The sequence below is a fragment of the Neofelis nebulosa genome, chromosome 5 (assembly GCF_028018385.1).
Source record: "Neofelis nebulosa isolate mNeoNeb1 chromosome 5, mNeoNeb1.pri, whole genome shotgun sequence".
NCBI classification, from domain to species: Eukaryota; Metazoa; Chordata; class Mammalia; order Carnivora; family Felidae; genus Neofelis; species Neofelis nebulosa.
In genome coordinates this window covers 38,450,110-38,465,757 of record NC_080786.1, presented here as the reverse complement: position 1 = coordinate 38,465,757, position 15,648 = coordinate 38,450,110, and the positions used below count along the sequence as shown (strand labels likewise).

Below are 15,648 nucleotides of genomic sequence, written 5' to 3'. Positions count from 1 at the left end.
TTATAATCTCTACCTTGCAGGTTATTATGATTCTAATGGATAGAGTAGAATTGTAGTCAACATTAGAACATAGCACTCGAGGAGCCAAGATGGCGGAACAGCATGGAAGTTTTTTGTGTGTCTCGCGTCCGTGAAATACAGTCAGACCAACACTAAACCATCCTGCACACCTAGAAAACTGATCTGAGGATTAACACAACAATCTGCACCACCTGAACCACAGAATTCAGCAGGTATGCGGCGCGGAGAGGCGAACTTGGGGAGCGAGAAGTCGCGGGAAGGGAGGTGCTTTTGCAGGCGGAGAGAGGACGGAGACAGATGGTGGGGGGAGAATACGGGAAAGGCACCCCTCCCCCAAAGCAGTTGGAGAGAAAGCAGAAAATTGGAAACAGCCGCAGGGACTAAACTAAAAAGGGAGAAAGGAGAAAGGAGAGGGTTTAAATTCCATTAAGACTGTAAACAAGGGGAGCGCAAAGGCTGCAACTCCGCAGCTCCATACCTCACAGTGCTCTGGTGGGAAGGGTGAATCCCCAGGAACAGAGTGGGGTCCGGGAGGTTCTCAGGCCACACAGGGAAAAGCGGTTTCACTGCTGGAAGGACATTTGGTAGAGACTGTTGAAGCCACCTGGTCCCCACAGACCCCAGAAAGCGGCCACATTCGCTGGTGCTGGAACAAGGTCCTTAAGGGTGAAGGCTGGTGCTAGATGTGTGTTGTGATTTTCCGTAATCCCTGAAAAGGTGCTGCTACACTATCTCGCGAACTTTTTCTGGGGCGGGCAGGCACCTGGCCACAGTCTCCGGGCACCGACATCAGCAAGGTCCAGCAAGAACCCCTGGGTGCAGCCGACGTTCGGCCATTGCTCATTCAGCCATTGCTCGCTGAGACCCTCCCGCAGAGGGGTGGAACAGGTCAAAGCCGCAGTCCTTCAGAAGTAAGCGGCTGGGGAAAGTAGCCGCATCTGAGACAAAACTCAGGAGAGAGGTACTGCCTGGGTCCTGGTCACAAAGAGTGAAAAAACGAGGAGTGGACAAAAGCTGAAGACAGAGGACAGGCGCATGATTGCTGATAGGGGAAAACAGACTGGGTAGCTGGGTGGCGCATTTTCACTGCTCCTGCGCAGGCGCATATGGACCTACGAGCGCTGCAACAATCCACCCCAATGGCTAGCAGCGCCATCTAGTGGAGAGCAGGGCCATTACACTGAGCCCCGCCCACCTGGGCCAACCTCGCTCTTCTAGAACACAAGTCTCACCGCCTACTTAGTTTACAGACTATGAAGCACTTCATAGCCTGACTTCTAGGGGAAACGAAGTAATTTCAGTCCTACTTCAATCAGTTAGCAGGCCAGCTATTCAATTTTCTCTCTTTTTTTTTCCTGTTTTACATTTCTTTTCTTTTTCTTGAATACAGCAAGAGAAAAAATTCATTTTATTTTTATTTAAATTAATTCATTTTTCATATTTATTTTCAATTTTTATTAAAAATATTTTTCTTTAATTTTTATTACTATATTTTTACTTTTGTGTAAATTTTTTCAAATTCTATTTTACTTCCATAATTTTATTTTAGTCTACTTCAGTGTATTCACCTTTTCAAATTTTAAAAAAATTTCCATTTTTTCCTTTCTTTTTTCTTTTTTTCTCTTTTTCATTCCTTTTCTTTTTCTTGAATGCAGAAAGAGAAAAACTTCATTTTTACTTTCAATTTCTATTAAAAATGTTTTTGTTTAAATTTTTTACTATATTTTTTGGTTTTATGTAAATTTTTTCAAATTCTGTTTTACTTGCATCATTTTATTTTAGTCTACTACACTGTATTCACTTTTTCAAATTTTCAAACGATTTCCTTTTTTTATCTTTTTTCTCTTTTTCATTTCTTCTCTTTTTCTTGAATACAGAAAAATTCATATTTATTTTTAATTTTTATTAAAAATATTTTTCTTTAATATTTTTCTACTATATCCTTTACTTTTATGTATATTTTTTCAAATTCTATTTTACTCCCATCATCTCATTTAAGTCTACTTCAGTGTATTCATTTTTTCAAATTCTCAAACGTTTCCTTTTTTTTTTCCTTCCCCCCTTTTTTTCTCTAATCTGTCAAACCACTTTCAACACCCAGACCAAAACACACCTAGGATCTAGCATCATTTATTTGATGTGTGTGTGTGTTTAATTTTTTAATTTTAATTTTTTTAATTTCAATTTTTCTACTTCATTAATTCCTTTTCTCCCTTCAAAATGACACAATGAAGGAATTCACCCCAAAAAAAAAAATGAGCACGAAGAAATGACAGCCAGGGATTTAACCAACACAGATACAAGCAAGATGTCTGAACCAGAATTCAGAATCACGATAATAAGAATACTAGCTGGAGTTGAAAATAGATTAGAATCCCTTTCTGCAAAGATAAAAGAAGTAAAAAATAACCAGAATGATATTAAAAATGCTATAACTGAGATGCAATCACGGATGGATGCAGCAGCGGCAAAGATGGATGAGGCAGAACAATCAGCAATATAGAGGACAAACTTATGGAGAATAATGAAGCAGAAAAAAAGAGGGAGATTAAGGCAAAAGAGCATTATTTAAGAATTACAGAAATCAAAACTCATTAAAAAGGAACAACATCAGAATCATAGAGGTCCCAGAAAAGGAAGAGAGAGAAATAGAGGTAGAAGGGTTATGTGAACAAATCATAACAGAAAACTTTCCTAACCTGGGGAAAGACACAGACATCAAAATCCAGGAAGCACAGAGGACCCCCATTAGATTCAACAAAAACCGACCATCAACAAGGCATATCATTGTCAAATTCACAAAATACTCAGGCAAGGAGAGAATCATGAAAGCAGCAAGGGAAAAAAAGTCCCTAACCTACAAGGGAAGACAGATCAGGTTTGCAGCAGACCCATGCACAGAAACTTGGCAGACCAGAAAGGAGTGGCAGGATATATTCAGTGTGCTGAATCAGAAAAATATGCAGCCAAGAATTCTTTCTCCAGCAAGGCTGTCATTCAAAATAGAAGGAGAGATAAAAAGTTTCCCAGATAAACAAAAATTAAAGGAGTTTGTGACCACTAAAGCAGCCCTGCAAGAAATTTTGAGGGGGACTCTCTGAGGGGAGAAAAGATTAAAATATGAATAAATAAATAAATAAATAAATAAACAAACAAACAAACAAACAAAAAAAAAAATACCAAAAGCAACAAAGATTAGAAAGGACCAGAGAACACCACCAGAAATTCCAACTCTACAAGAATCATAATGGCAATAAATTCATATCTTTCAGTACTCACTCTAAACATCAATGGACTCAATGCTCCAATCAAAAGACATGGGGTAACAGAATAGATAAGAAAACGAGATCCATCGATATGCTGTTTACAAGAGACCCACTTTCGACCTAAAGACACCTTCAGGTTGAAAGTAAGGGAATGGAGAACCATCTATCATGCTAATGGTCAACAAAAGAAAGCCAGAGCAGCCATACTCTGACATTAGAAAGTCAGACAATCTAGACTTTAAAATAAAGACTATATCAAGAGATGCAGAAGGGCATTATATCATAATCAAAGGGTCTATCCACCAAGAAGACCTAACAATTGGAAACATTTATGCACCAAATGTGACAACACCCAAATATGTAAATCAATTAATCACAAACATAAAGAAACTCATCAATAGTAATGCCATAATAGTAGCCGACTTCAACACCCCACTCACAGCAATGGAGAGATCATGTAATCAAAAAACCAACAAGGAAACAATGGCTTTGAATGACACACTGGACCAGATGGACTTAACAGATATATTCAGAACATTTCATCCTAAAGCAGCAGAATATACATTCTTATCCAGTGCACATGGAACGTTCTCCAGAATAGACCATACACTGGGACACAAATCAGCCCTCAATGAGTACAAAAAGGTCGAGATCATACTGTGCATATTTTCAGATCACAACGCTATGAAACTCAAAATCAACCACAGAAAAAATTTGGAAAGGTAACAAATACTTGGAGACTGAAGAACATCCTACTAAAGAATGAATGGGCTAACCAAGAAGTTAAAGAGGAAATTAAAAAGTATATGGAAACTAATGAAAATGATAACACCACAACCCAAAACCTCTGGGACATAGGAAAGGCGATCATAAGAGGAAAGTATATAGCAATCCAGGCCTCCCTAAAGAAGGAAGAAAGATCTCACGTACACAACCTAACCTTATGCCTTAAGGAGCTGGAAAAATAACAGCAAATAAAACCAAAAACCAAAAGAAGACAGGAAATAATAAAGATCAGAGCAGAAATTAAAGCTATCAAAACCAAACAAACAAACAAACTGGTAGAACAGGTCAATGAAACCAGAAGCTGGTTCTTTGAAAGAGTTAACAGTTTGATCAAAAGGAAAAAGGGAAGGACCCAAATAAATAAAATCAAGAATGAAAGAGGAGAGATCACAACCAACACAGCAGAAATAAAAACAAAAATAAGAGATTATAAGCAATTATATGCCAATAAAATGGGCAATCTGGAAGAAATTGACAAATTCCTAGAAACACATACACTACCAAAACTGAAACAGGAAGAAATAGAAAATTTGAACCATAACCAGTAAGTAAATTGAATTAATAATCAAAAATCTCCCAAAAAACAAGAGTCCAGGGCCAGATGGCTTTCCAGGGGAATTCTACCAAATATTTAAGGAAGAGTTAACACCCATTCTCTTGAAGGTGTTCCAAAAAATACAAATGGAAGGAAAACTTCCAAACTCTTTCTATGAAGCCAGCATTACTTTGATTCCAAAACCAGGCAGAGACCCCACTAAAAAGGAGAACTATAGACCAATTTCCCTGATGAACATAGATGCAAATATCCTCAACAAGATATTAGCCAACCGGATCCAACAATACATTAAAAAAATTAGTCACCACGACTAAGTGAGGTTTATACCTGGGATGTGGGGCTGCTTCAATATCCGCAAAACAATTAACATGATCCATCACATCAATAAAAGAAAGGACAAGAACCATATGATCTTCTCAATAGATGCAGAGAAAGAATTTGACAAAATACACCATCCTTTCTTGACAAAAAGCCTCAAAAAAGTAGGGATAGAAGGAGCATACCTCACGATCTTAAAGCCATATATGAACAACCCAACACCAATATCATCCTCAATGGGGAAAAACTGAGAGCTTTCCCCCTAAGGTCAGGAACAAGACAGGGATGTCCACTCTCACCACTGTTATTCAACATAGTATTGGAAGTCTTAGCCTCTGCAATCAAACACAAAGAAATAAAAGGCATCCAAAATAGCCAGGAGGAGGTCAAACTTTCACTCTTCGCAGATGACATAATACTCTGTATGGAAAACCCAAAAGATTCCACAAAAAACTGCTAGAATTGATTCATGAATTCAACAAAGTTGCAGGATATAAAATCAACGCACAGAAATCGGTTGCATTCCTATAAACTAACAATGAAGCGACAGAAAGAGCAATCAAGGAATTGATCCCATTTACAGTTGCACAAAAAACCATACAATACCTAGGAATAACTCTAACCAAAGAGGTGAGAAATCTATACACTGAAAACTATAGAAAGCTTATGAAAGAAATTGAAGAAGACACAAAAAAAAATGGAAAAAGATTCCATGCTCCTGGGTAGGAAGAACAAATATTGTTAAAATGTCAATACTACCCAAAGCAATCTACATATTCAATGCAATCCCTATCAAAATAACACCAGCATTCTTCACAGAGCTAGAATAATCCTAAAATTTGTATGGAACCAGAAAAGACCCTGAATAGCCAAAGCAATCTTGAAAAAGGAAACCAAAGCAGGAGGCATCACAATCTGACTTCAAGCTATACTACAAAGCTATAATCATCAAGACAGTATGGTACTGGCACAAGAACAGACACTCAGATCAATGAAACAGACTAGAGAACTCAGAAATGGACCCACAAATGTATGGCCAACTAACCTTTGACAAAGCAGGAAAGAATATCCAATGGAATAAAGACAGTCTCTTCAGCAAGTGGTTCTGGGAACTAGACAGCGACATGCCAAAGAATGAACCTGGACCACTTTCTTACACCAGACACAAAGATAAACTCAAAATGGATGAAAGACCTCAATGTAAGATAGGAAGCCATCAAAATCCTCGAGGAGAAAGCAGGCAAAAACTTCTTTGATCTTGGCCACAGCAACTTCTTACTCAACACATCTCCGGAGGCAAGGGAAACAAAGGCAAAAATGAACTATTGGGACCTCATCAAAATAAAAAGCTTCTGCACAGCGAAGGAAACAATCAGCAAAACTAAAAGGCAACCAACAGAATAGGAGAAGATATTTGCAAATGACATATCAGACAAAGGGTTAGTATCCAAAATCTATAAAGAACTTATCAAACTCAACACCCAAAAAACAAATAACCCAGTGAAGAAATGGGCAAAAGACATGAATAGACACTCTCCAAAGAAGGCATCCAGATGGCCAACCGACACATGAGAAAATGCTCAACATCACTCATCATCAGGGAAATACAAATCAAAACCACAATAAGATACCACCTTAAACCTGTCAGAATGGCTAACATTAACAATTCAGGCAACAATAGATGTTGGCAGGGATGCAGAGAAAGAGGGTCTCTTTTGCATTGTTGGTGGGAATGCAAGCTGGTGCAGCCACTCTGGAAAATAGTATGGAGGTTCCTCAAAAAACTACAAATAGAACTACCCTACGACCCAGCAATTGCACTACTAGGCATTTATCTAAGGGATACAGGTATGCTGTTTCAAAGGGACACATGCACCCCCATGTTTATAGCATCACTATCCACAATAGCCAAAGTATGGAAAGAGCCCAAATGTCCATCGATGGATGAATGGATAAAGAAGACGTGGCATATATATACAATGGAGTATAACTCAGCAATCAAAAAGAATGAAATCTTGCCATTTGCAACTATGTGGATGGAACTAGAGGGTATTATGCTAAGTGAAATTAGTCAGAGAAAGACAAATATCATTTGACTTCACTCACATGAGGACTTTAAGAGACAAAACAGATGAACATAAGGGAAGGGAAGCAAAAATAATATAAAAACGGGGAGGGGGACAAAACATAAGAGGCTCTTAAATATGGAGAACAAACAGGGGGTTACTAGAGGGGTTGTGGGTGATGGGATGGGCTAAATGGGTAAGGGGCACTAAGGAATCTATCCCTGAAATCATTGTTGCAATATATGCTAACTAATTTGGATGTAAATTTTTTTTAATTAAAAATAAAATTTAAAAAAGAACATAGCACTCAATAAATAGTAGCTATTATTGCTATTGATATTATTTTCTGATCTGTAAAACAGGGATACTAATATACATAAGATCTGTATAAGAATTGAGGTAATGTGTGTGAAGCGGCTGACACCATACCCAGCACAGAGAACTCAATCAGTAACGATTCATTCCTAACCCCTCCTTCCTCATATCTATTCTGTTGGGTTCACCAAAAAAGAAGAACTGTTGGCTCCAGAAAACTGGAGAATGTCAACTTTTTCCTGAGACAACACCCTCCCCCACATCCCCCTCCCAATGGCTCAGGAGCACAGACTCATTTCTTAGGTAAGCTCACCATGCACGACTGCCCCAAGGAGATGAGACAGACTCATTTTAATTGGATGGGACACTAGTGTGTATAGGAAAGTATTCACTAGGAACCTCTTAGGAAAGGATCGTATGAATGAAAGAGACACAGCTTTAACCAACTGGAGGAAAGACACATTGGAGCGGGTATTTGTTGACTAATATAACAGAAAAGTCCAGTGGGCATATCTGGTGAATATGACTGGATCCAGATACTCAAAAGACATTGTCAGGAAATGTGTCATGTTCCATCTCTTGGATCTTCATGGTGACCCTTGGTAACCAGCTTCACAAATGCAACAGACAGAAGGAACTTCTTTCTCAATAGCTCCAAGAAAATCCCTTGGCCAGAGTTCATTAGACCAACTTGAGCAAGGTGACCAACACTCAGTCGCTGAGGACAAAGGGATGGAGGGTGCTAACTGGCCAGGCCAAGGGGACATATCCACCTTGGAGCTAAGATATATGGATGCTGGGCAGGCAGGTCAGTAACAGGTCCCACCTGAATTCCATGAATTGAGTGAGTGATAAGTAGTTTATCAACAACAACAACAACTACAACAACAACAAAAACACAGTGCTAAGATTTTTTTAAAAGGCAGGAGTAGATGGTAGAGAAGCAAAATCTTCCACAGGATCCAAGATAGGAAGGCCTCGGTCACCTGGGCAACAGGAGGTCTCCAGGCCAGTGTAGCAGGCCCTAAAAATGGGAGGAACTGGTGTGTAAAGTCTAAGTAACTCACCCTCTTAGAGCTCTAGCCCTATCTGCTTATCATCAAGTGATTACCACAACCCATTACATTAGCCTTTCAAGACAGTCTCTAGAATGACTATGATTCATTTTCTTTACAACATTTTAGAAGATCTTATATTTTCATAATATAAACCAAGAACTGAGGTTAAAGCCAGGCAAATAGCCACCCAACCTTGCTGCTCTGTTTTGGACAAGCCATCATGGACAAGAAGGAGGGCAGAAAGCTGGTTTATTAACCCCATTTGCTTAAGGAGCCTTGTTTCTCAAAGGGTTCTATGAAATTGGGTAATGAAAACAAAAAAGAACTGTAAAACTCACAAGGTTTGTTGATCAGATCACCGTGCAGGTTCCTGCCAAAGTTGGCTACACTGAAAAATGGCCATTTGTTCCTAATTTGGGCTGTCTCATCTCCTGATCAGTCCTCAGTCCCTGGCAGTTTTCTAGTTTCCTCCCCAGTTACAAGCTCCCCAGTTACCAGAACAAGCTGTAAGTTCTTCTTATGAAGAACTTATCAAAGGCTTCTGAAAAAAAAAAAAAAAAAACTAAATAAATTATAGCCACTGGTCCCTTTTATCCACTGCTTTATTTCAAGAACTTCTGACAGGTTCAAGAGACACAATTTTCCTCACTCCAAAGGCATGCCAGCCTGTTCCATTCATGCTCTACCCATCCAGCTGCTTTAGAAGATGAGAGATTGAGTTTGCTTCATTTGTCTGGGCCGCCTTACAGAGAAGTTATATCATTAGCCTGTGACTCGCTAGGATAAGCCAGCTTTCTTCAGCATCTGCAGAGTACAGTAAATGTGGCTTAAATTAAAAATAGAGTGTAGTTCTGACCTGTTTGGCCATGGCTCTACAAAGCCTGCTTTTAAGGATGAAGTGATTCTGCACCAAATCAGCAAGGTAGATAAGAATATTGGTTCTTCACCCTGGTCATACATTAAAATCATTCAAAGAGATTTCTTTTTTAAATTACCATGCCTGAGCCTCATCCCAAACCAATTAAATACAAATCTCTGAGGTTGGGGCCTACGTTCTGGGATTGTCTTTTAAACATGCAGCCAAGAACTACACAGCAGGGAGGATGCTGGGATTCTCAGGGCATCAGTCCAGGACATCATTTCTGATTCGTCCGCAGGCTGGTGTCACCTGGGAAAAGACGTCTGCAAGCCTCCTAGGAACTGTGTGTCCCATTCATTGTGTCTTGAGTACCTGAGGATGACAAGCTTGTGAATTAAAGGATCCTGAGGTCAGCTTTAAAGGAGGCCAAATCTCCTGGGCTTAAGAGAAAAAAAAAAAAAAACTGTCTAGTCACAAAGGAAGACAGTGACTGATAAAGGAAGTTTGTCACCTAAGCTATAAAATATCAGACCATTAGGGTATACTTGGCAAAATTTTGCAGTGACAGCATTTCAGGGCCTGGGTGTTTATTCTTCCCAGACTCTGACATTTAACTTGCTGTGTGACCTTGGATCAATCTAGTAACCTCCCTTGTCAAGTTTACCCACTTGAGGAATGGGCATGGCCTTCTTGGCACTTAAAAGATCCTTTATATAGAAATAAAAGGCATTAGCCCTCATCTGAAATCAGCTTTTGATCTGTAATGGCTGAACAACAGCAAAAAAAAAAAAAAAATAGGAAGTTTTTCGTTTAATGACTTCTTTTTCATAGAAGTTGTTAATGATCTAGAGAGGGGCAAGTCCTCCTAATAAATTCCAACTTTGCCGGCTCCCTATCCCTTTAGTCCACTATTCCCAGAAATAAGGGACAAAAGTGCCAAAAGTGCACAGACCAGTAAAGGAACTGTTCAAACCCCTTCCGTGTGTGGAAGATAAACGCTTTGAAAATTAAGTTGATCAGAGCCGCTCAGAACTGGCATACATTCAGGGTAAATTAGAGATTCAGAAGTCTCGACAATCTGATGAAAAACATAAAAACCCACAAGCTTTAAAAGAGCACCCCAGATCTACAGATATATTCATGTGTTGTCAAAATCTCTCTTTTGTTACAGAGAAACAGGAAATAATGATAGAAAGTGAGACAGAAGAGAGGTTATTAACCATTAGAAGGCCGCTTGAAAATAAAAACTGAACAGTATCCAATGAGAAAGGCTGGAATCAGGACTGATGTACTGATGCATCTTGGCATTTATTCTCTCAGAGTCTTCAGTACTCCTAGGTCAAGTGGCTGAGAAGGTGGACTTAAACTCTTTATGTGACCTCCATTGTCAGAAGGACAGAACTTGCAAGCCGGCTGATTCATCCCTCCCACGCCCGGAACCTGGCCCTAGAAGGTAATGATATTTGATTCTGGAGAGCACAGTGGGGTTCTGTTCATGTGCAGACAACTGAGAGGGAACACAGGCAATTTATATCCCAATATAAAGTCTGCTGTGGCAAGTACTGAGATGTTGCATCGAGTCTCAAAGGACCGTGTACTTTCTAGATTTATTACCATCAAAATGATCTATTCCTTCCTTCCTTCTTCTATTCACTCTTTCAGAAAACATACTGTATTTCTATCATGTGCTAGGCTTAATGCTAAGTATGGTGGATACAGAGCTTAAAAATAAATTCCCTTCATTTAAGGAGTGTGGTAAGAGTTACGATTAAGGAATGCATAAGGAATGAAGTGCAATGGAAGGGAACCTAACCCATATTTGAGAGTACAGTCAGGAAGGGCTTTATGGGAGTCAACTGAGCTGAAATGAATCACCCAATGAAATTAATAACCCAAAGAAAAAATTAGGAAGATTGCATTCCAGACAGAGGGAAGAATTTATGCAAAGTTCAGGAGATTCCCATTGATCAGAAAAAGTATTCAAGGGGTGCCTGGGTGGCTGAGTCTAAGTGTCCGATTCTTAGTTTCAGCTCAGGTCATGATCTCAGGGTTCATGGGGTCGAGCCCCATGTCGGGCTCTGTGCTGGGCTTGGATGGAGCCTGCTTAAGATTCTCTCTCCCTCTGCCTCTCCCCTGCTCTCAGGCAAGCATGCACACACAGTCTCTGTCTCTCTCTCAAAATAAATAAATAAACTTAAAAAAAAGGAAGAGTGTTCCAAGCATTCCCATATGGCTGGAGTGTGAGGAATTTGAAAACAAAGGGAAAAGTCCCTTTGTAGGAATAAGAGGGGTGGATCAAATCAGGAAGGGTTTTGCAGGCCCTGTTAAGGAGTTTGGATTTTATACTGAGGATGGTGTGGAACCACAAAAGCTTTTTAAAGAGGAATGTAAATAGATAAGAGCAACAGAGGGAAGGATGGATTGGTAGATGGAGAAAATGGAAACAACGCCTGTTAGGAATGCTTATCACAGTAAAACTACAGAAGTCCACGGGCACTGGGACAGGAATGAGGGGACAGAGCATAGGGGGCAGAGGAGTGTTGGTGAATCCCTGGAAGTGAAGAGTCAGAGAGAAAGTGGGGCTGGGATGAGCTGCAGTTCTGTGTGGGGCGCCTGGGAGCCAGTGTGAGAGAGAAACCTCAGAGGAAAAGCACATTTGGGGAGAAGACACTGAGTTCAGTTTCAGTATTAGTTGCAAACTGGGTCTTGCCAGCTGGAGACTGGGGACATCTGGGGCTGGGAAGAGAGGCTTAACCAACAGGAGAAACAGAGAACTAGAAGACACAAGATGGAGGGAGGTGCAATCAATCGCCCATAGAAAGAGTGTTGTGAGAACCAAACAAGGTCAAGGGCCAGATCCTCCCTTTGGGAACATAGGGGTTGACAGTAATGGAATTGGTAAAGGCTAATAATTAACTTAAACCCCCTCAAAATGCATAAACAGAACATAGCAGTGTTGGCTACCATTTCTCGGACACTTAGCAGGTGCCAGGCAGCCATGACTGTGCATGAGGGATCTCATTTCATCCTCAAACAATCAGGGAGGTGTTTCGCATTATGACCTTCATTTTTCAGATAAGCAGGCCTGGATTTATAGAGGTTAACAATCTCACCCTGGGTAATACATCAGTATGTGAAGGAGCCAGGTTTTGAACCTCGTTCTATCAGATTCGAACCTCTCACTAATGTGTGGTGGTCTAATACCACACACTATTCGCAAAAAAGAAAGAAGTTTTCTTTTCCTCCACTCTACCAAGGCAAGAGGTAAAATTTAAAAAGCACAAACGTTAGAAGAATAAGCAATGATTTCAGAGCTAGGAGAAGCATGAAGAAAGATGGGGTTTACTAAAATCACATCACCAACTGCCTCAGCCTCAACTTGCCTGTGCTGGGGACAAAAGGGGACCACGGGGATCAGAGAGATGTTTGTGACTCCAGTCCTCCCTTCCTGCATCTGACAAGCACATGCTGCCATTTTAGTATAGTTCGTGCAACACAGCAAATAGTCATGCAGGGTGGGTGGGCCAGGGACCAGGATTCTGAAGAACAGCCAACTTCAAGGCAGAGTGGAGTTTTGCCAAAAAAGTGTTCTTTTCTGCAGCAAACCATCAAAAAAGAAAGTGCTGTTCACTTGTTTGACATCAGATAAGATGGTTCTCACACTTTTTTTTTTCTTCTTTCTTTGTTTTTCCTCTGAAAACCTTTATCTGCACGCAGAGCAGTCTGGTCTTGAACCTGGTTTTGTTTTCCAGGATTTGCAGCGTTCAGATGCAGGCACAGCAGGAGCCCACACTCATCTCGAGAGAGGGTCCTTGAGGGAGACTATGCCCAGAAGCCCCATCCACAGAGTCCCACTAAGGGCTGTGGTTTCTCTCTGATTTCACATGGCTGACTGGATCTCGGCATTTCAGGAACCAACCTTTTACAGCGAGTGATTTTCTTCACTAAACTCAAGACTGGCAAGCTCCTCTCTCTGTCTCTTTCTCTGCCTCTCTCGTCTGTCTCTGTCACTCTTGTGTGTGTGTGTGTGTGTGTGTGTGTGTGTGTGTGTGTCCGTGCACACATACGCCTCTTCATTTCTAGCAGTATCTTATTGCCTTGGTGAAGAGTGCAGTGAAGCAGAAAACAGATTCAGGAAGTGACAGACGACACGAGCATTTGTCCAATTAGCAATGAGAAAATCATAAGCACCGGTGGTGACCACTCATGTTGAACAGCCAGCTCAGCAAAGAGCCTTGCTCCACATCTCTCCGATGTAATTAGAACCATTCAAGCCACGACTGACCAGCTTTTCCCTGCATTTTTAGTATATTGCAGAGCCTGCACTCTCTTGGACGTTAATGAGGAACATGAAGCCATCAATAGTTTTGATTAAGCCAAAGACTATTGCACTATTTAGATGTACCATATTTCATCCATTCTAAGACATGCCTTTTTCCTCCCACGTTTTAACATCTTTCAAATCAAAATGTGCCTCAGAATCAAGGCAATCATGGTATAGTTGTCATTGCCTCTGCATGGCAAACTTGGTCACAGCTGTTTATATTGTCATCTGAATTTCAGCTGAGTTCAATATGTGGTTGCAAGGACGGGTGTTGAGGTTCAATGCCATTTAAAAGTCTCTCAAAAGATTATCCTACATTTTGGCATTCAAATAATGAGCTATTGTGTGTGCATAAAGAAACAGAGGAGTGGGGTGTAAATTGACATTTGTGAAGCAAATATTTGTTGTTATAGGAACAACTGCAATTCCATACTTTCTCCTAAAGCAACAACCAACTGCTTTCAAGACCTAAAAAAAGAAGAAATCCACGAGAAATGAAGCAGTTGTATTTGCCCCACACCAACAATGCAACTGAAAGCAGTAGTAACAGCAGAATCCCTTGAAAGAGACGAAAGAAATTTCAGAGTAGCAAAGGGCTAGTGTTACAGATGCAAGGGCCACATACAACTACTTCTAGGACATTATGTCAGAGTTTAAAACCACTTTTTTAATCTTAGAAGTTCATAAAATAATGGTGAATCTTATACTGTGTGGTTTCTTAGGTCTGATGAAATCTAGTATGTCCAGAATAACTTTCAACCAATAAAACCCACAGCTACCCATTAAAGTGCCTGAGAATTTGTAAAGGGTCAGTCTACATCCAAGAAACAGTAGCCACTTTCAGACTTGGATTTGAAACAGAGCTAGGCCTCAGTACCCAAAGGCATCACCCACCCTATCGCAGATGTCATCAGTTGCCATCTCATACCCTATTTCCCCTGCTAACAGAACCCTGAGTTGATTCAAGGATTAGGGAGACTTGTACTTCAGAGGAGACCTGGTTCTCCTCTACCCGAGAGAATTTTCATTAACCAATCACAACATGATGGTCTCTTCTCTTTCCCATTGGTTATTTTAGGGGTGGCATGTAATACAGTTTCGGCCAATGAGATATGAAGGAAGGGAAGAGGGAGGGTGGGATCTTAAAAACAAAGATGCATGAGAAGGAAAAAATAAGGTGTCTTTTCCAACGCTGGGCTTGGTGATGCCTGGAACTACTGCAGCCATCTTGCAACCATGAGGAAGCAACTGAGAGACAAAGACACACACTGAAGATGACAGAGACAGAAGATGGAGACGGCATAAATCCTTGATGACATCACTGAACTACTTTCTTAAGCAAGCCTAAAGACTGGTTTCTGTCTAGTTTCACTGCTTATATGGGATATTAAACATCTTTATTATTCAATCCACTGTCAGTAGTTGAATCTTCTATCACTTGCACCCAAAGTCACATAATTGATCTACCCCTACTTCCCTACTACTGCCATGATACCTCCCTCCCTTCCACACTTCTTGAAATATGAATAACAGCTTAAAGCAACACATATTTATTATTGCACAGCTTCTGAGAGTCAAGAGGCCAAGAAAGGCCTACTGGGTCCGCTGCAAAGCTGAAATCAAGGTGTCAGTCAGAGGTGGGTTCTCATCTAGAGGTCGACTGGAGAAGTTTCCCCTTCCAATTTCCCTCAGGCTGATGGCAGAATTTGTTTCCTTGTGGCTATAAAATTAATGACAGCTTGCTTCTTCAAAGCCAGCCTTGGAGATAGCAAGACAGTCTGTTAGGGACATGGAATCTTTTATAATTGTGGGAGTGACATCACCTTTGCCACATAGTGTAATTCTATTGTATTCTTTTGGCTAGAACTAAGTCACAGGACTCACCTATACTCAAGGGAAGAGAATTACACAGGGACATGAACACCAGAAGGCAGAGGTCACAAAGTCATCTTAGAGTCTGTCCAACTTACACGGTTAGTAAGTGGTTCTCATGGAACTGGAGACCAGTTCTATCTTATCCCAATATCCATTCTCTTTTAGTTTAACTATGAAGTGTCAAAAATATAAGAATACGTTTCT

The 15,648-nt window shown here is 40.4% G+C and overlaps 1 long non-coding RNA gene across 1 annotated transcript; it reads left to right on the top strand.

Annotated features, from left to right (window-relative positions):
- The first annotated feature begins 10,116 nt into the window (after positions 1–10,116).
- LOC131511960 (uncharacterized) lies at positions 10,117–14,977 on the top strand. The gene is made up of 2 exons (XR_009261842.1): positions 10,117–10,698; positions 12,998–14,977. It is a non-coding gene; the product is annotated as an uncharacterized LOC131511960 (long non-coding RNA).
- The last annotated feature ends 671 nt before the right edge of the window (positions 14,978–15,648 follow it).